This window comes from Salvelinus sp. IW2-2015, linkage group LG32 (assembly GCF_002910315.2).
Source record: "Salvelinus sp. IW2-2015 linkage group LG32, ASM291031v2, whole genome shotgun sequence".
Classification (NCBI taxonomy): domain Eukaryota; kingdom Metazoa; phylum Chordata; class Actinopteri; order Salmoniformes; family Salmonidae; genus Salvelinus; species Salvelinus sp. IW2-2015.
Window position 1 is genome coordinate 13,343,028 of NC_036871.1, and position 22,101 is coordinate 13,365,128.

The 22,101-nt window shown below is 43.3% G+C and overlaps 1 pseudogene; it reads right to left on the reverse strand.

Moving 5' to 3' along the window:
* The window catches only part of LOC111957171 (choline transporter-like protein 5-A), a 121,419-nt pseudogene that overhangs the window by 19,484 nt on the left and 79,834 nt on the right, over positions 1-22,101 (reverse strand).

Below are 22,101 nucleotides of genomic sequence, written 5' to 3' on the forward strand. Positions count from 1 at the left end.
AGTCGACAGAGTAATCGCCTGTGCACGGGTACGCTTCACGCTGCTACAGACGTGGTAGCTATGGGGCCAAAACAGCGGAGAATTTAACCTCGGGCTTCACCGCTCCTGGTTGTTGTGAAATTGACCCACTACTACGGTTTACTTTGTGCATCTATGTCTCTCGCTGAGTCTACCTTTAAACTAACCTAATCTATGACCTGACTCATCACCTTCATCACTTTACGCATTAGTCCCACACTGGCAAGAACTGACAACCCCAAAACACACTAAAACTTCAACTAAATAATATAAAAACTAAATATATATGTTTTAAAAAACATCAACTAAATAAAAACTAGTAAAGTGGATCAGAAAACAAACTGAAACTAAACTGAATTTCAAATAAAAGTCTTAAAAATTAATAGAAATAAAACAAATATTAAACACAAACTTTAATAACTTTGACACACACACACACACACACACAGACCGACCGTAAGCGATCACCAGTATGACGGCGATGATGGTGAACCAGAGGAGGAGTCCGGCAGTGAAACGTAGCAGCAGGATGAAGAAGACTGACCACCACAGTGCTATCACCAGACCTCTGGAATAACACACAGTACAACACTCTAAATATAGTATTTTACAGTACCGTAAAAGTACAATAAGTACCGTACAGTACAATTCATTGTCCGTTATAGAAATCAACCCAGTGTATTTCTGCCAGTAAGAGTTCTTACATTAGATCCAGTTCCATGAGGCGGCGTAGTCCTCCACAATCTTCATCCCAACCTCCTTAGCATCCACTGACTGTGATGCCACTGCAGGAGACAATACCCATTATAAAATGCCATAATTACAGAAATGTTTGTGTGTTGTGTACTGTATGTGGCCGCATGCATGTATACGCACATCCACATGCATGTGTGGGTGTCTTTGTAACTCACTTGGCGGCGTCTCTTAGTTCAGTCACACTGCGGGCTTTGTCAGGGCATCTTTGAAGTGGGTTCTTTGCCCACCGTCAGGGTTCCGTTCAGAGTGATGAAGTCAGGAAAACAACGCTGTAGGACTAGTAGACGAGATCATTCAGTATCATAACTTCTTCCTTATTGCCCGCCAGTCGCTGTCATTTTTTTGCTGTACTTACACGGTCTGCTAGGCACAATCATTGATGGACAGTCCTCGTCTCGTAACACTTGTGCAACAGCTTAAAGCAAGAAGAGGAGGAATGTCAGTCATGTCATACTAATTGTCGTTACGCTCTGTGAACAGAAAATTACAAAAGTGTTAAACTCTGTCTTTAATTCATATCTTTAACACAGCACGCAGCACAGTTCAGTAGCCTGGGTGTGAGGTATTTGTATTTATTATGGATCCCCATTAGTTCCTGCCAAAGCAGTAGCTACTCTCCTGGGGTCCAGCAAAATTAAGGCAGTTTATACAATTTTAAAACATTACAATAAATTCACAGATTTCACAACACACTGTGTGCCCTCAGGCCTTACTACCACACTACCACATATCTACAGTACTAAATCCATGTGTATGTTATGTGCGTATGTTTATAATGATTGGTGTGTGTGTGTGTGTGTGTGTGTGTGTGTGTGTGATGTGCGTGCGTGCGTGCGTGGGCGTGCTGTGTGTATGCATGTGTCTGTGCCAATGTTTGTGTTTTTATCTGTTTTTAAATACAATTTTCCTGTTGCATCAGTTACTTGATGTGGAATAGAGTTCCATGTAGTCATGGCTCTATGTAGTACTGTGTGCCTCCCATAGTCTGTTCTGGACTTGGGGACTGTGAAGAAACCTCTTGTGGCATGTCTTGTGGGGTATGCATGGGTGTCCGAGCTGTGTGCCAGTAGTTTAGACAGACAGCTCGGTGCATTCAACATGTGGACCTCTCATAAATAAAAGTAGTGATGAAGTCAATCTCTCCTCCACTTTCAGCCAGGAGAGATTGACATGCATATTATTAATATCAACTCTCTGTGTACATCCAAGGGCCAGCCGTGCTGCCCTGTTCTGAGCCAATTGCAATTTTCCAAAGTCCTTTTTTATGGCACCTGACCACACGACTGAACAATAGTTAAGGTGYGACAAAACTAGGGCCTGTAGGACCTGCCTTGTTGATAATGTTGTTAAGAAGGCAGAGCATCGCTTTATTATAGACAAACTTCTCCCCATCTTAGCTACTACTGCATCAATATGTTTTGAAAATGACAGTTTACAATCTGGGGTTACTCCAACCAGTTTAGTCTTCTCAATTTGCCTAATTTCCACATGATTTATTACAAGATTTAGTTGAGGGTCAGGGTTTTGTTCCAAACACAATGCTTTAGGTTTTATAAATATTTAGGGCTAACTTATTCCTTGCCACCCACTCTGAAACTAACTGCAGCTCTTTGTTGAGTGTTGATGTAATTTCAGTCGCTGACGTGTATAGTGTTGAGTCATCCGCATACATAGAAACTCTGGCTTTACTCAAAGTCAGTGGCATGTCGTTAGTAAAAATTKAAAAAAGCAAGGGGCCTTAACAGCTACCCTGGGGAATTCCTGATTCTAACTGGATTATATTTGATAGGCTTCCATTAAAGAACACCCTCTGTGTTCTGTTAGACAAGTAAATCTTTATCCACATTATAGCAGGGGGTGTAAAGCCATAACACAAACGTTTTTTACAGCAGCAGACTATACGATCAATAATGTCAAAAGCTGCACTGAAGTTAACAAGACAGCCCCCACAATCCATATTTATCATCAATTCCTCCAGCCCAATCATCAGTCATTTGGCAGTTAAGAATTTCGCTTTGTGCTTGTTGAGTTCCTTCCTATAGCATGCTGATATTCTGTATTGTCAAATTTGTTACTGTAAAATAGCATTGCATCTGGTCAACACAAATCTATTCTAGACGCTTTTAAGGGTGGGTAACAGAGGCTGATTGGTCGCTATTTGAGCCAGCTTTACTTTTCTTGGGTAGCGGAATGACTTTTAGTTCCTCCAGGCCTTTGAAGGCACACGGCTCTCTAGTAGGCTAAAATTTGAAGATGTGGCAAATAGGAGTGGCAAAATCATTCTGCTATTATCCTTCAGTAATTTTTCCATCTAGATTGTGTCGGGCCCCTGGGGCTTGTCATTGTGATAGACAACAATAATTTCTCACCTCTCACACCTGACTTTATAGAATTCAAAAGTACAAATCTTGTCTTTTCATAATTTTCGTTCGATAATACTTGGATGTAGTGTCAGGGTTTGTTGCTGGCATGTCATCCCTAAGTTTGCTTATCTTGCCAATGAAAAAGTCATTAAAGTAGTTTGCAATATCAGTGGGCTTTGTGATGAATGAGCCATCTGATTTAATAAATGATGGAGTCGAGTTGGCTTATTTTCCCAAAATTTYATTTAAGGTGCCACAAAGCTTTTTACTATCATTCTTTATATAATTTATCTTTGTTTCATAGTGTAGTTTMTTTTTCTTTTAATTTTGTTTATTTAGGTTGCTCCTGCTTTAGACAACTAGTCGTTGTTACACACGATGAAAGCAATTCACATCAGTATACACTTCCAAACAGTACTACGCCTACATGCATACCTTTGTTGGGTTGTTGAATCCTGRTTTGCAGAACAGCCTGTAATATTCCCAGGGGGCTGCAGTGATTTGGTATTGCAACTGCATATCTGTGTAGGTTGCAAATCTGTCCGGGCACTTGGAAACACACATCTGAGGAAGTATTGAACACACTAATGAATACTCAGTAAGATGATATGACACCCTTTTTTAAAGGCCCAATGCAACTGTTTTTATATCAATATCGAATAAATTCGGAGCAACAATTAAGTACCTTACTGTAACAGATTTCATAAAAAATGGACAAAAATTGCTTTTTTAGCAAAAAACTATTTCTCAAGCTAGAATTTTCCTCGGACTGTCTGGGAGTGGTCTGAGTGGGGAAGGGAAAACTGAAAACTAGCTGTTATTGGCAGAGAGGTTTGGAACTCTCTCTGTTATTGGTCTATTAACCAATTCACTTCATGGTGAGGTCAACATGGAAAGCCGGAACTCCCACCCATGCAAACCTGCTGATTAGAAGGTCCTGTGTAGATTGTATTTTCAACCAGCAACTATCAGGAAATAACACTGATTTTTTGTTTTTTACAGTGTTAGTTTCATCAGCTGTTGTACAATATGATATAAAACAAATATTTTGACTGCACTGCGCCTTTAACAATAACTGTACCTATGTACTCTATGAGTCAGTCAATATTGTTATTGACCAATATGTTATGAATACCTGAGTGGTGGGACACTGGAGGTTGATGAGGACAGCAGGGTTGGCACATTTCAGGATATTGAAGTAGAACAGTATGGATTTTTTTCTATAGAGAAAAAAAAAACATGGACACAGTGCTGATAGAGTATTAGCACTAGGTGGCTGCAGAGTACAGAGCACACATTCAAAGAAAAGCCCTCAYATACAATGATGTTAAAATGGACAACTATCTCTTCCCTTCTGTTCTTAATATCTCAATGCATTTYTGGTGAATTTCAGGATGATATTCTCCAGTATTTCAGTATAATGGTTGAGAGAATGGTGTAGTCTCTCCCTGACACGTGTTCCAGACTAAACTCCATCGTAATCCTTTAAGCCTGGGAGAACAACACAGTGCTAATTATGAGCGGATGAGATCTGAGGGCCCTAGCTAGCTGGGAGTAAACACACTACTCCCTATCTCACAGCCCGGCTCCACAAACAGCCTTATCACCGCTCCGCAGCCGCCACTAAAGAACTACTTTAATCATTGCCAAGGTTACAGCCTGTCAATCACACTTGAGGTTTATGAGGGGAATTCAACACCGAGCTGTTTAGTGTGGGGATCCAGTACCAAGACTTTTGATTCAATGGGTTGGATTCTGTTGACAATGGGAACTGTGTGTGTGGGGGTGAGCTGCCTTTCAATTGTAATGGTCAATATAACAACAYTGAAGCATGCAGGGCTAAGATAAAGAACCAGCCAATGGCCCAGGTGGCCTCGCTAGGGCTAGATTGAAGTTAACATTAACAACAGATCTAGGATCAGACTATCCTACATTGAATTCAAGGGKCTGAAAACCTATTTAACCCTGTATCAGTGGTAGGGGGGAAATTCTACTTCTGGAAGGTGTGTTAATTGGCAGGTATGCACCCATTAATAGCAGCAAACTGGGCACAAGGGAATTATTCATGTCCTCAAATTGCTCATAGGTATGTCCCTATGGCTGCATTTACATACCAGCTAATTCTGATTCTTTTCCCACGAATTATTCTTTTAACCAATCAATCAATCTTTGCAATAATTGGGCAAAAGATCAGAATCGGGCTGCTGTGTAAACACAGCTTAATTACTCAGAGATACCGAGATATACAGTTGAAGTCGGAAGTTTACATACACTTAGGTTGGAGTCATTAAAACTCATTTTTCAACCACTCCACAAATTTCTGTTACAAACTATAGTTTTGCAATCGTTTAGACATCTACTTTGTGCATGACACAAGTAATTTTTCCAACATTGTTTACAGACAATTATTCACTTATAACTCACTTATCACAATTCCAGTGGGTCAGAAGTGTACATACACTAAGTTGACTGTCCATTAAACAGCCTGGAAAATTCCAGAAAATTATGTCATGCTTTAGAAGCTTCTGATTGGCTAATTGACATAATTTGAGTCAATTGAGTGTTACCTGTAGATGTATTTCAAGGTCAACCTTCAAACTCTTGCCTCTTTGCTTGACATCATGGCAACATCAAAAGAAATCATCCAAGACCTCAGAAAAACATGTAGACCTCCACAAGTCAGGTTCATCCTGGGAGCAATTTCCAAATGCCTGAAGTACCACTTTCATCTGTACAAAGAATATACACAAGTATAAACACCATGGGACCACCGACCATCATACCGCTCAGAAGAGACGCGTTCTCTCCTAAGATGAACATACTTTGTGCGAAAAGTGCAAATCAATCCCAAACAACAGCAAAGGACCTTGTGAAGTGGCTGGAGAAACATGTACAAAAGTATCTAATCCACAGTAAAACGAGTCCTATATCGACATAACCTGAAAGCGCTCCAGCAAGGAAGCTCCTAAACGCCATAAAAAAGCCACACTCAGGTTTGCAACGCACATGGGACAAGATCATACTTTTTGAGGAAATCCTCTGTCTGATGAAACAAAATATAACTGTTTGGCCATAATGACCATCGTTATGTCTGGAGGAAAAAGGGAGGCTTGCAAGCCGAAGAACACATCCAACCGTGAAGCACAGGGTGCAGCATCATTTGTGGGGGTGCTTTGCTGCAGAGGGACTGGTGCACTTCACAAAATAGATGACATGAGGCAGAGAAATTATGTGATATATTGAAGCAACATCTCAAGACATCATCAGGAAGTTAAAGCCTTGGTCGCAAATGGGTCTTCCAAATGGACAATGACCCCAAGCATACTTCCAAAGTTGTGGCAAAATGCTTAAGACAACAAAGTCAGATATGGTATGGCCATCACAAAACCTGACCGCAATCCCATAGACAATTTGTGGCAGAACTGAAAAACGGGCGAGCAAGGAGGCCTAACCCCACTCAGTTACACCACTCGTCACAGAAGTGCAAAATTCACCCACATTATTATGGGAAGCTTGTGGAAGGCTACCTGAAACATTTGACCCAAGTTAAACAATTTAAAGGCAATGCTACCAAATACTAATTGAGTGTATGTAAACTTCTGACCCACTGGGAATGTGATGAAAGAAATAAAAGCTGAAATAAATCATTCTCTCTACTATTATTCTGACATGTCACATTCTTAAAGTGGTGATCGTAACTGACCTAAGACAGGGAATTTTTACTAGGATTAAATGTCAGGAATTGTGAAAAACTGAGTTCAAATRTATTTGGCTAAGGTGTATGTAAACTTCAGACTTCAACTGTACCTGGTTAATCAGTCACTACAGTAATTACTCACGCGTTTGGGGTGCCCTTCTGCCCACAGAACTGTCCGTAGCTGTCTGTAGGGTAGATCACCTTCCTGGGGTCACCGTGTAGCCACGCTAGAGAGAGAGGAGGTAGGAGGGAGAGAGAAAAAGAGAGAGAAAGAGAGAAACCAGTGAATGAATGAATCACCCTCTTGTATCTCTGTTTTCCATTACCAAAATAAAAGACMAACAGATGGAAAGTCTCTTTGCACGATAGACTGAAATCGTATTCCCATTCCCTGGATCTAACTGCTCTGATTCTTGTGTGTAGGACAATCCTGATGTGTTCAGCTCCTTTGGCAGGGTTTTAAAGACAAGGTCAGTGTGTGTATTCTAGTGCCTCTCTACTGCTCTAGCTGAGTGTTGACAAGAGTCGATAGTGTCCGCCAAAAGCACAATCCCTCTTCTAAGGCTTATTTTCCGCATCGTTTACAGCACTGTTCAGAAAGCGTASAGGATAGGAGATAGCTGGATTTCCCTTTCTAAGACACCATATGTGTGTATGTGTGTGTGTGTGTGCTTGCGTACGGGCATGTTTATCTGTGTCCTTTCGTTTGGATCAATAGCAGTACCTTTTTTCCATGAATGAAAGCCACTACCTCTCTCTAAGAGTCTGACTGACTAATGGAATCATTGATTCCTGGCTAGCATTAAATGAATGGCAGGTAATGTACTTCACTGCACAGTCTATATGGTCGCCACATCAAAACTGATGCTTACAACTCACTCCGAGCAGTAAGTACAGTATTCATGTTTTCACCCGTGTCTTGGCTCTTTCCTTGCCCATTAAGGTAGTATTCCACAGTCACCCATCCATAATGGGGTATCAGAATCCAACTGTAATGCGTCTGTACAGTATCGGAACTACTTAGAGAATGCTGATGACAGACAGATAGAGAGATAGAGAGTGGTCTGGCAATGTAGGGACCTGGACCTGTAGATACACTCACCGGACAGTTTATTAGGTACACCACCCCATTCACGAAAATGGTTCACGCCTACAGACAGTGAGTCACGTGGCCGTGGCATGCTATATAAAGCASACAGGCATTGAGGCATTCAGTTACTGTTCAATTGAATGTGACCTAAGTGACTTTGAACGCGGTATGATCGTCGGTGCCAGGCGYGCCGGATCCAGTATCTCAGAAACGTCCGCSCTCCTGGGTTTTTCACCAATGACGGTGTCTAGGGTTTACCGAGAATGGTACGACAAACAAAAAATAACTGCATCTTGGAACACACAACTCGTCAATCCTTGTCACGGATGGGCTATTGCAGCAGATGACCACACCAGGTTCCACTCCTATCAGCTAAAAACAAGAAGAACAGAAATATTATAAAAATCTTTAAAAAACAATGCACTTAAGAATTCAGGCTGTTCTGGAGGCAAAKGGGGGTCCGACCCAGTACTAGATGGGTGTACCTAATAAATTGGCCGGTGAGTGTATATAGTATAGTTGCCACTACTCTACAAATCAAAGAGAATCAGTAATTATGCTGAATTAATTATACACTGTATGGTGTCAGACTAATCTTTTTATTATGGTCCAAGAGTACTTTAAATCAGCACAGCCAGAGGCTTCCCCCAAACCACACATGATGCGAAAGAGAGAAAGTGTGAGAAAGTGAGAGAGAAAGTATGTATGTATGTATGTATGTATGTATGTATGTATGTATGTATGTATGTATGTATGTATGTGTGTGTGTGTGTGTGTGTGTGTGTGTGTGTCGTTTGTGTGGTGTGTGTGTGTGTGTGTGTGTGTGTGTGTGTTGTGTGTGTGGTGTGTGTAACGAGACGAAAGCAGAGAGAGAAAGAAGTGGGGTGAGTGACCATGTCTGAGAGGATGAAGTCATTGTGGATTTTGTTTTTGTGTTGTAGAGAGGGTTGGATTGGAGTAAATTGTAGTAAGGTGTGTRTATGTGTGTGTGTGTGTGCACATGCTCATGCTTGTGCGCATGCATCCATCTTTTTTTTGTGCATGTGTGTACGGTGTTTGCAATGACTGTCTGAGTGAGTGAGTTTGCAATGACTGAGTGAGTTTGCAATGACTGTCTAAATGTGTGTTTGCAATGCCTGTCTTGTGTGTGTGCGTGCGTGTAGTATGTGTGTGTGTGTGTGTGAGGGTGGGCTCTCCTCTCCTGATAGCATGAGGTCATTTGTATCTGGCAGGCGGGATGAAGAGTAAAGAGTGACTTCATCATCGCTCCAATATCAAGCTCTCTACGCTCTATTGGTTATGACTGCCTGCATCCCTTCTGCTCTTCAAAGGATGAGATCACACTAAAATATGAGACAAGAGCTACAACACGCCATTACCGAGGAGAACTCATACTAAAATATGAGATGGAATGGCTGTGGCACATTGAAAAAGGATGAACTTGAGTCTAGAGAACTGGGCTGCAGCAGAGTGGACAACTTACATTATAATGGGTCTGGATGGCACGGTTCAATAATGACATTGGAAGGAATAAGGCCCGGTCGGCGGTTAAAGGTCATGAGTCTCTGGTGGCCAGTTCTGAGTAAGCTGCCTTCAGGAATATGTCTATCATCTGTCTCAAAGAAGGGTTGGGATTGGGAAGCTCCTCAGCTCAATGTTTCAGAAGCAAATATAGATGTTCAAAACACTGATGCCTGCATTCACTCGTCTTATTCGGAAAACTGGAGAACGGTATTTGTGTGCTAAGTTGCCAAGGCCATTCTGTGGTTTCATTTGACTACAGGACAAAAGGTTTGTTTCCATTGTGTGCTACTAAGGACTGCCATGTAGGTTTGAATTGACTGAAGCCTTATGTTCTCAAAGGCAATGTCACAGTATATATATATATATGTCCCTTTTTCAACAAAAAGACCCCTTGCTGAGACTGTCTGAATCAGAGATTTTTGAACAAAGGGCCTCTCACCCTTTTTCACTCTCTCCCTGGCTGTCCTTTGCAGCATATCACTTCTCTATTTCAACACTGACCAGATATCAGTCATAACCCAGCTCTCTAGAACCGGAATCAATACACAGGACTGCTGTATTTTACATTTCTGCGTTTTATCTTTCTCTCTCTTTTCTCAACGATGCAGCTCCCTCTTACTGAGCTACTGTTGGGCATAGGGAGTAGGGCTGCCTAAAACGTTTGTACCTAGTGGTGATGGTAATAGAAGGGGAAGAGTTGATTTCATCAATAAGTATTCAGAATGGAAAACACATTTCCGCTAACAAGGGAAATTGTAGAGCACAGCATGCATAGTAATTAGCTGCTTGTACTCGATGTTTGAAGCAACTTTACCTTCAGTGCAGAGTCACTTCTAAAACTACACTTTCAATTTGCTGGCTGCTTACCATTTCTGAGATCATTACTATGAGAAAAGGTACAGAACTTTTGAAGCCGAAGCAATCATTGACTGACGGATTGATCTTTAACAGAACAGGGGAGGAGAAGAGGAGAGAGGAGATAAGAAGCACTTCATAGAGCTGTGGGGCATGAAACATTCATTTCTAGGTGCTGTGAACGTCTTCGCACTCTGTCTCTGTGAATAGAACAGATGCTACACACTTATCTTTTTATTTCTCTCTCTCGCGCGCTCTTTTTMTTTGTATCTCTCTACTGCACACTCTATGACGGCGATGTTTACTATATCTCTCACACTTGCTACTTCTTTCTCTATTTCTCTCTCTCTCTCACACACGCGTGCACACACACACACACCCTTTCTTGTTTTTACCCTTTTATCTTCCTACTCCACCATCTAAACCCCAGTAGCTAGTTAGAAATGAATGGTATTCTGTTTTATCTTTTCTAACACAGCGCTGAGTATTGAGTGGTGGGTTTTCAGAGCCCTCTGTGATCAAAGGTTAATCTGCTGACTCGCACTCAGGGGGACAGTGTGTTTGGGTTTAGGCCAGTGTGGCATCACTGCTTTCAAAGAAGATTTCTAAACACAAGGCTTCTCATGGAGCATCTCCCTTTACATCGCTTGTTAACACGGTTTTGTTTTGAAAGTAACAGAAATTTGACTCAACTAGGACGATGAAAAACGGGATGGATAGAATTTTACAGAATGGGGACCTGGAGGAAAATGTAGGTCATGCTTTTTCAATTTCAGTCAGGGGGAGGGTTTAGTACTGTTTTAAATCTAGTCCGGGGGAGGGTTTAGTACTGTTTTAAAATCTAGTCCGGGGGAGGGTTTAGTACTGTTTTAAATCTAGTCCGGGGAGGTTTAGTACTGTTTTAAATCTAGTTCAGGGGAGGGTTTTTAGTATTGTTTTAAATCTAGTCCAGGGAGGGGTTAGTATTGTTCTAAATTAAGTCCAGGGGAGGGTTTAGTACTGTTTTAAATCTAGTCCAGGGGAGGGTTTAGTTTTGTTTAACATCTAGTCCGGGGAGGGTTTAGTATGTTTTAAATCTAGTCCAGGGGAGGGTTTAGTATTGTTTAAAATCTAGTTCAGGGGAGGGTTTAGTATTGTTTTAAATCTAGTCCAGGGGAGGGGTTAGTATGTTTTAAAATCTAGTACAGGGGAGGGTTTAGTTTTGTTTAACATCTAGTACAGGGAGGGTTTAGTATTGTTTAACATCTAGTCCGGGGGAGGGTTTAGTACTGTTTTAAATCTAGTCCAGGGAGGGTTTAGTATTGTTTTTAAATCTAGTTCAGGGGAGGGTTTATATTGTTTAAAATCTAGTTAGGGGAGGGTTTAGTATTGTTTTAAATCTAGTCCAGGGGAGGGGTTATTGTTTTAAATCTAGCCAAGGTGAGGGTTTAGTATTGTTTTAGATCTAGTCCAGGGGAGGGTTTAGTATTGTTTTAAATCTAGTACAGGGGAGGGTTTAGTACTGTTTTTAAATCTAGTCAAGGGGAGGTTTAGTATTGTTTAAAATTAGTACATGGGGAGGGTTTAGTATGTTTTAAATCTAGTACAGGGGAGGGTTTAGTATTGTTTTAAATCTAGTCCAGGGGAGGGTTTAGTATTGTTTTACATCTAGTCAGGGGAGGGTTTAGTATGGTTTTAAATCTAGTCAGGGGAGGGTTTAGTATTGTTTAAAATCTAGTTCAGGGGAGGGTTAGTATTGTTTTAAATCTAGTCCAAGGGGGGGTTTAGTATGTTTTAAATCTAGTTCAGGGGAGGTTTTAGTACTGTTTTAAATCTAGTTCAGGGGAGGGTTTGTATTCATTTTAAATCTAGTTCAGGGGAGGGTTTAGTATTGTTTTAACATCTAGTCCAGGGAGGGTTAGTATTTGTTTAAAATCTAGTCCAGGGGAGGGTTAGTATTGTTTTAAATCTAGCCAAGGGGAGGGTTTAGTATTGTTTTAAATCTAGCCAAGGGGAGGGTTTTAGTATTGTTTTAAATCTAGTCCAGGGGAGGGTTTAGTATTGTTTTAAATCTAGTCCAGGGGAGGGTTGTATTGTTTAAATCTAGTTCAGGGGAGGGTTTAAGTATGTTTAATCTAGTCAAGGGAGGGGTCATCCAATTTGTAATGGATTAAATTTCAATATTTTCAGTGTTTTAGAATTTAGTCGGCTATATATCGTGTGTGCCCAATACCGCCTCATCTCTGATTCTTCGCTGGCGCGCAATTCCAAGTGGCCTATAGGCTTATTTAGTGAGGTCTCAATAAATGATCCATAGCCTATTGTCACACCTGGCCTTTGTTATATATATTTTCTTGAATTAGTTTAGTTGGTCAGATGGTGACATGAGGGATGTTTGTGTGTTTTGTCTAGTTTAGGGTGTGTGTATTGTTTAGGGGGGTTTTTGTAGTATGTATGGGGTTGGGTTCAGTGTAGGTGTTTAGAAAAGTCTATGGTTGCCTGATTTGGTTCTCAATCAGAGACAGCTGGTTATTGTTGTCTCTGATTGGGAGCCATATTTAAGGCAGCCATAGGCTTTAGGTGTTTGTGGGTAATTGTCTATGTGTAGTGTTTGTGTCAGCACTATTGGTCGTTATAGCTTCACGGTCGTCAGTTTTTTATTTTGTTAGTTTGTGTCTAGTGTTTGTTTCGTGTGTTTTTTCCTGTCTTCTTAAATAAAGAGAATGTATTTTGCACACGCCGCGCCTTGGTCCTCTCTCTCCCCATAGACGATCGTGACAGCTATGGGCTATGAAGTGCACGCTAGGAGAAGCACAGAAGCAAAGTTTATATTTCTAAGATAGCTGCTGGCATGGTGTAAATTAAACTATGCTGCATTACATACTGCAATGGATATTCCCACCCTGAGCCCCAGGCCTGCTCTGCTTTGCTGATCAAAATGTATTTGTGTTCTGCCTAACCAATGGCTGTGCTGTGTAGGCCTACGTGGCAGTTCAGTAATTTGTGATTAGGTCTAGTCCAAAAAATCTTGCGCGAGGACTAGCCTCTAGCCTATGTTCTGTTCAGTTTGAGAAAGGAAGAAGCGCGTTAAGATGGAAAGGAGGACCGGTGGCTACTACTATAATAGATGTTATTAAAAACAATATGTCTCTTGCCCATGATGTATTTATCAGAGTTATCGGCCTCTCAATAAGACAGATTAGAGAAATGTACACTGTGGTGCTGAAACTTGAAGCAGCAGCCACAGCACAATCAATCGGAAACGGACAGCTCATGGTGCTGAAAGTAGGCAAATTAGAGTAGGCATAATTCATTAAAACTGTCTTCATTTGAATTAGACTTTACTAACAACAAGAGGGCATTGTTTTGGAGCCTATTTCTTCCTATTTAAGAAATAATTAGGTAAGCCTACCTGTTTGACAGATGAAATCTAGCTATAGGCTGCTATATCCATATCCATCCATTTGTCAGTCAATTTCTTCACCCACCATGCACTCTTTAAATAGCCTACCTCTGTGTCAGTGAAGGGCTGTTAATTTAAAACCAAGACTAGAATTGAGGGGGTATGCCATAGATCTTTCGTTAATTAAAGGAAATGGTAATAAGCACAGGCCTATCACGTGCTTAAGATTTTAAAGAAAAGAAAACGGATCCGATTATATAAAGAGATCAATAACAGCGATTTGGTCCGCGATACTTTATGCTACAAACAAGCTGTAAAATACCAAGGTAGGACGTGACTCTGATGCATATKGCGATATCMTTGTTTAGTTTCTTTGTCATTCAAAGGCTGAGCTACAACCTTCTAATCCCAAGGAGACAAAACATTTACTTTGCTTGGGAAGTAATGTAATTCGGTCACTATCCATTGATTAAGCTATTCACTTTCTGTACAATAGAAGATGTTTAAACCCAGACAGCTTTTAGGAAAACACTTGTGACCTTCTCTCATTGGGTTAAGCAACGGAAGAAGAGTAGCCAGTAGTTAAAGCTTACGTTTTTCTGCCTCGGTAGGTCTACTCTGTCTGGGGTGGAAAGGTAGGTCTACTCTGTCTGGGGTGGAAAGGTAGGTCTACTCTGTCTGGGGTGGAAAGGTAGGCCTACTCTGTCTGGGGTGGAAAGGTAGGACTATCTCTTGTCTGGTGAAAGGTAGGCCTACTCTGTCTGGGTGGAAAGGTAGGCCTACTCTGTCTGGGTGGAAAGGTAGGCTACTTCTGTCTTGGGTGGAAAGGTAGGACTACTCTGTCTGGGGTGAAAGGTAGGACTACTCTGTCTGGGTGGAAAAGTAGGACACTCTGCCTGGGCGGAAAGGTAGGCCTACTATGTTTTTTTTTATTTTATTGTTTTTTAGTCATTTTAGCAGACGCTCTTATCCAGAGCGCATACATTTTATTAAATTTTTACATACTGAGACAAGGATATCCCTACCGGCCAAAAACCCCCTACCGGCCAAACCCTCCCTAACCCGGACGACGCTATGCCAATTGTGCGTCGCCCCACGGATCTCCCGGTTGCGGCCGCTGCGACAGAGCCTGCGACAGAGCCTGGGCGCGAACCCAGAGACTCTGGTGACGCAGCTAGCACTGCGATGCAGTGCCCTAGACCACTGCGCCCGGCGAGACATTCTGGGTGGAAGGTAGCTTGCTCTGTCTGGGGTGAAAGGTAGCCTACTCTGTCTGGGGTGGAAAGCGGCCTACTCTGTCTGGGTGGAAGGGCCTTCGTCTGGTGGAAAGGTGCTCTCTGTCTGGGTGCGAAGGTAGGCTACTCTGTCTGGTCGAAAGTAGCTACTCGTCTGGGTGAAGGAGGCTACTCTGTCTGGGGAAAGCGCTACTCTGTCGGTGGAAAGGCGTCCTCTGTCTGGGTGGAAAGGTAGGCCCTCTGTCTGGGTGGAAAGGTAGGCCTCCTCTGTCTGGTGAAAGTAGCCTACTCTGTCTGGGGTCGAAAGGTAGGCTTACTCGTCTGGGGTGGAAAGGTAGGCTTGCTCTGTCTGGGTGAAAGGTAGCCTAACTTTTGAAAGTACCATGCTCAGATTCCTAATGACATCTCTGTCGGTGTGGGTGAGCTGTGCATGAAGTCAGGCGCAGAGAGCAGAGATGAGTGAACAACGCACTTTACTTGAGAAAACAGCACAAAGTATCAAAACCAATGTGCAAACAATAATGGTAGCCACACAACACGGGTGAACACAGCACCCGGAAAAAAACAGCCGGGAACGTACCGACCTTATTAATAAACAAACACACACAAAGACATGGGGGAAACAGAGGGTTAAATACATGACCAGTAATTGGGAAATGAAAACCAGGTGTGTGGGAAACATAGACAAAACATGCAAAAAATGAAAAGTGGATCAGCTGTCACGTTCGTCATAATGTGAAGAGAAGAGGACCAAGGCACAGCGTGAAGTGAATGCATTCTTCTCTATTTATTTAACGAAAACGAAGAACACTCAAACAGACTTACAAAACAACAAACGAACGTGACGCTATATAATAAACAGTGCAGACACAGGCAACTAACACATAGACAATAACCCACCACCCACAATACAAAAACAGGCTACCTAATATGGTTCCCAATCAGAGACAACGCAAAACACCTGTCTCTGATTGAGAACCATATCAGGCCAAACACATAGAAATAGACAAACCAGACACACAACATAGAATGCCCACTCAGATCACACCGACCAAACAAAACATAAAACATACAAAGCAAACTATGGGTCAGGGCGTGACAGTACCCCCCTCAAGGTGCGGACTCCGGCCGCAAACCTAAACCATATAGGGAGGGTCTGGGTGGGCATCTGTCCGCGGTGGCGGCTTCCGCGCGGACGTGGACCCCACTCCACCATAGTCATAACCCCTTTGGTGGCGCCTCTGGAGCGGGGACCCTTGCAGCGGGTCCCGGACTGAAGACCATCCTAGAGGGCGCCAACGGACGGAGGCAGCTCCGGACTGAGGGCAGCTCGACATAGGGCAGCCACCGGACGGATGGCAGCTCCGGATTGAGGGGTAGCTCAGACTGAGGGGCAGCTCAGGGACTGAGGGGCAGCTCCGGACTGACGGGGCAGCTCCGGACTACGGGCAGCTCCGACTGAAAGGCGCTCTGGCAGCTGCCTGACTGGGGCGGCGGCTCTGGCGGCTCCTGACTGACGGATGGCTCTAACGGCTCAGGACAGACGGCAGCTCAGGCAGCGCTGGACAGACGGCAGCTCAGGCGCACTTGACAGACGGGCAGCTCAAGCGGCGCTGGACAGACGGGCAGCTCAGGCTTGCCGATCGCACTGTAGCCTTGGTGCGCGGTGCCGGAACTGGGGTACCGGCCTGGGACACGCACCTCAAGGCGAGTGCGGGAGAAGGAACAGGCATACTGGACTGCCGAGGCCGCCACTATAAGCCTGTGCCGGCACTTGTGGTACTGGGCGGACACGCACCTCCGGGCGAGTGCGGGGAGGAGAAACATGGGCGTACAGGGCTCTGGAGACGCACAGGAAGCCTGGTGCATGGTGTAGGCACTGGTGCGTACTGTGGCTGGTCGAGGGGCTGTCACAGGGCGGACTGGTGCGTGGAGAAGGCACCGGATTAAACCGGACCGTGGAGGCGCACTACAGGTTCTCGAGCACCGAGCTTGCCCAACCCTACCTGGCTGAATGCTCCCCGTAGCCAGGCCAGTGCGGCGAGTGGAATAGCCCGCACTGGGCTGTGCTGGCGAACCGGGGACACCATGCGTAGGGCTGGTGCCATGCACCCCGCGCCCAAGGAGACGCACTGTGACCAGATGCGTAGAGCCGGTTTCATGCACCTGGCTCGATGCCCAATCTAGCCCGGCTGATACGAGGTGCTGTTATGTACCGCACCGGGCTATGCCTGCGCACCGGGACACCGTGCGCATCTCTGCATAACACGTGCCTGCCCGGTCGCTCTCTCTCCACGGTAAGCACGGGGAGTTGGCTAAGGTCTCCTACCCTGGCTTAGCCACACTCCCCGTGTCCCCCCCCAAGACATTTTTGGGCTGCCTCTCTGGCTTCCAGCCGCGCTTTCGTGCAGCCTCCTCATACCACGCCTCTCCGCTTTCGCTGCCTCCAGCTCAGCTTTGGGGCCGCGATACTCACCAGCCTGTACCCAGGGTCCCTTACCGTCCAGAATCTCCTCCCAAGTCCATTTCTCCACAACGCGCTGTTCCTCTCTTTCACGCTGCTTGGTCCGATTGTGGTGGGTTATTCTGTCACGTTCGTCGTAATTGTGAAGAAGAGAGGACCAAGGCGCGCGTGAAGTGAATGCATTCTTCTCTATTTATTTAACGAAAACGAAGAACACTCAAACAGACTTACAAAACAACAAACGAACGTGACGCTATATAATAAACAGTGCAGACACAGGCAACTAACACATAGACAATAACCCACCACCCACAATACAAAACAGGCTACCTGAATATGGTTCCCAATCAGAGACAACGCAAAACACCTGTCTCTGATTGAGAACCATATCAGGCCAAACACATAGAAATAGACAAACCAGACATACAACATAGAATGCCCACTCAGATCACACCGACCAAACAAAACATAAAACATACAAAGCAAACTATGGTCAGGGCGTGACATCGGCGATGGCTAGAAGACCGGCGACGTCGACCGCCGAGCGCCGCCCGAACAAGGAGAGGAACCGACTTCGACGGAAGTCGTGACAATCTCAGATGTAAATATGTGCAAACAGGGACAGTTTTGTTGCAAACAAGACACACTGATTTGGCATTAGAGAAATATAATAAGATAGGCCTATTTAGGCCTATTTCTCTGTCCATTCTTAGCCTGTAATTTTGGTAATTTGTGTGGTATTAAAAAAGATTCTGCTAATATATAAAATGACATACAATTGCATTAAATGTTTACAAAAGGCAATTTTTTCTTGGACATACAAACAATATGATAAATTCCTGCAATGATTTTACTATAAAGATCTGTCCACCCCTACTCTTGTCCACGGTTCTGCGAACCCACAACCTTCTGCCACGCAGCCATATGTGCTATCAACATTCCTGCATTGCCATGTAATGCTTACCGGATGAAGAACAGTTTCTAAAACTGCATATCTTAGGCAATTGTCTGTCCAWGAAGTGAGGGTAAATGTTCTCTGTATCCACTTTATGTTTTAATTATTATTTTGGGTATAGGGGAGGGTCACTTGTTTTTTTTCAAGTGTTAAGGGAGGGTTTAGGTCAAATATATTTTGCTGAAGGCAGGGCCATCCATTTTCACTTCAGAGAGGTCCGATTTTCTCCAAGTAACCCTTATTATAAACAGCGTTCCCTCCATAAAGGCTAATATTTAGTCTGTCCAATGCTAGTCTCACATTGGCATACTTCCTAGACTCGTGGGAAGGTGAGAGATCGGATTTTGTCCAATACATGTAGACCTATATGTAATGAAAAGTTGTATAGACATCCTTACACTTTCCTGGTAATAGTGGTTATGGTTTTGTATCCACTCACCCACAGTCCCCAGTGCTATGTATCCAAGGATGACGATGATGAAGATCACACAGCAAAGCACGTCTGTACAGCTTCTGTAGAGAGAGAGAGAGAGAGAGAGAGAGAGAGAGAGAGAGAGAGAGAGAGAGAGAGAGGAAGGAAGGAAGGAAGAAAATGTAAATATCCTTGACAAGGCTTTCAATATTCAACATACCCACAGAGAGAGAAACGATAGGAGAGAGAAATTAGTGCGTAAAGAGAGAGAGAAACGAGAGGAGAGAGATAAGTACCCATCAAGGCCTCGTTCATTATTCTGTTTAAGATCAAACCGCAGCAGAGGGGAACCATGGTGATGAGATGTTTTCCAAACGTTTAAATGAAATATTAACCTCAACAATCTGCTGCTATGAATCCCTGTGGACACATCACATTCCCACACTCTCTTTCCCAGGGTTTGGCCATTGGAATGGCTCTTGCAGTGTCTGTACTAGTGTGTGTACCAGTGTGTGTGTGTGTGTCAAGTGCTTACATGTTTCTCTACAACCGAGGACTGGATATTGTCACATATCCACAATGGGTAGTGTGCACGCAAGTGTTCCGATCCATGATTTGATTTGAGATAATTGTTAGCGTGGCCTCCAGGAAATCATTGATCCAGCGCCCTATCTAGTGTCATGTTTAATCACAAAGGGGACTGTGAAGAGACAAATCCATTTTATACATCTTGTATTGTAATTTTAACTGTACTATGTATTATGTCATGTTTCATGTGGACCCCAGGAAGAGTAGCTGATGCTTTGGCAGCGGCTAATGGGGATCCTAATAAATACCAAATTAATCAGCTTACATATCAATCGAATGTGTAGAAATCCCTCCCTTGCCTCCCAGCTGACTACTTATCGAGCACTGAGGTAATGTCTGATTACTCCAATTTGATTGGTTGGGATTGACCTCTATCAATGAGAGTTATGCTCAGCCCCTCTCTAACCTGTCAGGTAAGGCCTTCATAAGTGGCAGCGTTTGTTTTGGGCGGAATTTCCACATTTTAGACCATTCCATTGGTCCTTAAGTGAAATCTCCACCCAGCCCAGGGACCGGGCAATACAAAATGAGAGCACCCAATCCCTTTCACCAGCAGTATACTTTCATTGGAATGAATGAACCTCAACAGTCCAGGTTAGTGGGTTATAACAGACCATGACTGTAAGGTGATGTGTTTAGGGAATAGTGATCAGGTTGTGATTGGCAGCACTGGGTCATTGAGTTGACAGTGTTAGTATGAGACCTGGTGTTGAGCTGCACAGCAGGCTTTCACAAACACATTGCTCAACGCTCCCCACTGCTCCCTAGTGCTCAATAATTCAGTCTTTAGCTGAGCAGCACTTTTCCCAGATCCAACAAGCCTGCCGAGACACACAGAACTGTACACAAATACACACATACACAAGCACCTGCACAGTCATGCACGCATGTATGGCACACACACACACACACACACACAATGTTGAGCCGTGTGAATGTGTGAGTAGTTTAGGATCCCCATTATCTACTGCACATGCACCAGCTACTCTTCCTGGGGTCCTCATAAAACGYACAAATACATGACAAAGTACAGAACAGTTATAGACAAGCACGTTACATTTAAATAATAATAAATCAATAAAAATTAAACAAGCAAAATAACTGAATAAAATAAGCGTTATATATTGGAAAGACACTAAGAGACAACAAAAATACTATTTACACACAATCCTATTAAGTATTCATATTCTAAAATACAGTTAAGCAGTAGTAGTAGTAGTAGAAGGAATAGTGGTAGGACAGGTTGAAGGTTCTGCCTCCCTGGTGATATTGGGTCTGTCCATAGTACAGTAGTTAGTGTTTTCCTGCGCTGTCCTTTCCAGTCCTCTGGAACGACCATGCGTGATGCTGAAAGCATAACACTCTCCTCTTACCTCTCATTCACCAGCTGATGAGAATTAAACACATTGACTTGAGAGCAGAAACATCAGCTAAACTCAAGCAGGGAGAGAGGGAGAGAGAGAGAGAGAGAGGGAGAGGGAGAGGGAGAGGAGAGAGAGGTGAGGAGAGAGAGAGAGAGAGAGAGAGAGAGAGAGAGAGAGAGGGAAGAGAGCGAGAGAGAGAGAGAAGAGAGAGAGAGAGAGAGAGAAAAAAGCTGTGAACGATCTGAGAGACCAAGCAAGAGGGCCTTCTATGCCATCAAAAGGAACATAAATTTCAACATCACCAATTAGGATCTGGCTAAAAATACTTGAATCAGTCATAGAGGCCCATGCCCCTTTAATGGTTGTGAGTCTGGGGTCCGCTCACCAACCAAGATTTCACAAAATGGGACAAACACCAAATTGAGACTCTGCATGCAGATTCTGCAAAAATATCCCCGTGTACAACGTAGAACACCAAATAATGCATGCAGAGCAGAATTAGCGATACCCACAATTATCAAATCCAGAAAAGAGACGTTAAATTCTACAAACCACCTAAAAGGAAGCGATTCCCAAACCTTCCATAACAAAGCCATCACTTACAGAAGATGAACCTGGAGAAGAGTCCCCTAAGCAAGCTGGTCCTGGGCTCTGTTCACAAACACCAAACACACCCCACAGAGCCCCAGGACAACAGCACAATTAGACCAACCAAATCATGAGAAAACAAAAAGATAATTACTTGAACATTGGAAGAATTAACAAAAAACAGAGCAAACTAGAATGCTATTTGGCCCTAAACAGAGAGTACACAGTGGCAGAATACCTGACCACTGTGACTGCCCAAACTTAAGGAAAGCTTTGACTATGTACAGACTCAGTGAGCATAGCCTTGCTATTGAGAAGGCCGCCGTAGGCAGACATGGCTCTCAAGAAAGACAGGCTTATGTGCACACTGCCCACAAAATGAGGTGGAAACTGAGCTGCACTTCCTAACCTCTGCCCAATGTCATGACCAATATTAGAGAGACATATTTCCCTCAGATTACACAGATCCACAAAGAATTTGAAAACAAATCCAATTTTGATAAACTCCCATATCTACTGGGAGAATTCCACAGTGTGCCATCACAGCAGCAAGATTTGTGACCTGTTGCCACAAAAAGGGCAACCAGTGAAGAACAAACACCATTGTAATACAACCCATATTTATGCTTATTTATTTTAAACTTGTGTGCTTTACCATTTGTACATTGTTACAACACTGTGTTAATATAAAATAACATTTGTATGTCTTATTGTTTGAAAACTTCTGTATGTGTAATGTTTACTGTTAATTTGTATTGTTTATTTCACTTTTGTAAATATATCTACCTCACTTGCTTGGCAATGTTAACA